Raw genomic sequence first — 1756 nt, 5'->3', positions numbered from 1 at the left:
ATATATATATATATATATATATATATATATATATATATATATATATATATATATATATATATATATAATTTAGTTATCGTGCGGTTGATCTTCTCAAGTGCGGTTGTGCAGTGAGAGGAGAGTCATTGATCTTGCCAAAATCAATGTTCATGATTAACAACGTTTAAAAAAATCGTGGTGGCAATTTGATCATTTTTCATATGGGTCAAACTTAAGGTGTGTGGTTTCTACGCTTAAGGTGCGTCAGTTTTTCAGTTGATAACTTAAGGTGTGTATTTTGTTGAAACTTAAGGTGCGTCGGTCTAAAGTTTTAGGTGCGTTGTTTTATTTCTTGAGGTGCGTGATTTGCCTTCTTAAGGTGTGTGGTTTGTGTGTTTAAGGTGCATTAGTTGTGAACACTTAAGTACATCAGTCTAAAGCTTTAGGTACATGGTTTTCCTTCTTAAGGTGCGTGATTTGTATGATTAAGGTGTGCAGTGTGAAAGAAAGTAACACTAGAAATAGTACAAGATTGAGTATAGAATTGAGTACAGGATTGAGTACAAGATTGAGTACAAGTTTGAGTACTAGTTGTTATAGAAGTTTTTTTTTTAAAATTTTTTTTATTTAAAATTTTCAATGATTTGAGCCGTTGAGCAAGTTTCTGCACCAACATTCATCGCTATATATATATATATATATATATATATATGGGAGAGAGAGAGAGAGAGAGAGAGAGATATCAAATGTGGAGGAGGTGTCCAAGTGAAACATGCAGGTGAATGATAGCCATTGATCTTGCCAAAATCAACTGTCCAGATTGAACACTAATTTTAAAAAAATGCAGTAGCATTATGGTACTTTTTCGTATCGTTGAAAGCTTAAGATGTGTCATTTTCAAAGCTTAAGGTGCGTCATTTTAACACTTAAGGTGCGTCAGTTCTACAATTGAGAACTTAAGGTGCGTTATTGTTGAAATTTAAGGTGCGACATTTTAACACTTGAGGTACGCCATTTTAACGTCAGTTATAAACTTAAGGTGCGCCATTTTAACAGTTAAGGTGCATCATTTTAATACTTAAGAATTAAGATGCGTCTTTGTAACACTTAAGGTGCGCCATTTCTACACTCAGCTTCTGTTTTCCAGGACGCGCGTTTTTTTGTTTTTAATTAAAATTTTCATTGATTTGAGTCGTTGATCTAGATTTGCTCATCCATTTGGACTGATCTAACGACTATGAATGCAACGACACAACAAATTAGGAGGGATGCACAACAATCACACAACAAACTAAGAACGAATGTACAATAAAATGAGTACCAATGCACAACAAACTGAGCACGAAAAATTAAATTTGTTACATAGAATTAATCACAACCATTGAATTCTTTAAATCAAAGGATCATATAAGTCCACAGGGTCCTCACCTAACTATAAGTCCTCATTTGATCCTTAATCTATCCAGATCAAGTGAGGACCTATCATTAGGTGAGGACCATGTGGACTAATCTAGATCATCCATTTGGAGTGATCTAACAGCTATGAATGCAACTGTGCAACAAAGTGGGAGGGATGCACAACAATTACATTATGAATATACAACAAATTGAGAACGAATGCACAATAAACTGAGAATGAATGCACAACAAAATGAGTACCAATGCACAACAAAATGATCGCGAAAAATTAAATCTATTGCATAGAATTAATCACAACCATTGAATTATATATATATATATATATATATATATATATATATATATATATATATATATA

This window comes from Ipomoea triloba, chromosome 2 (genome assembly GCF_003576645.1).
Source record: "Ipomoea triloba cultivar NCNSP0323 chromosome 2, ASM357664v1".
NCBI classification, from domain to species: domain Eukaryota; kingdom Viridiplantae; phylum Streptophyta; class Magnoliopsida; order Solanales; family Convolvulaceae; genus Ipomoea; species Ipomoea triloba.
The sequence above is the reverse complement of the archived record's forward strand: the minus strand, read 5'-3'. Positions refer to the sequence as shown.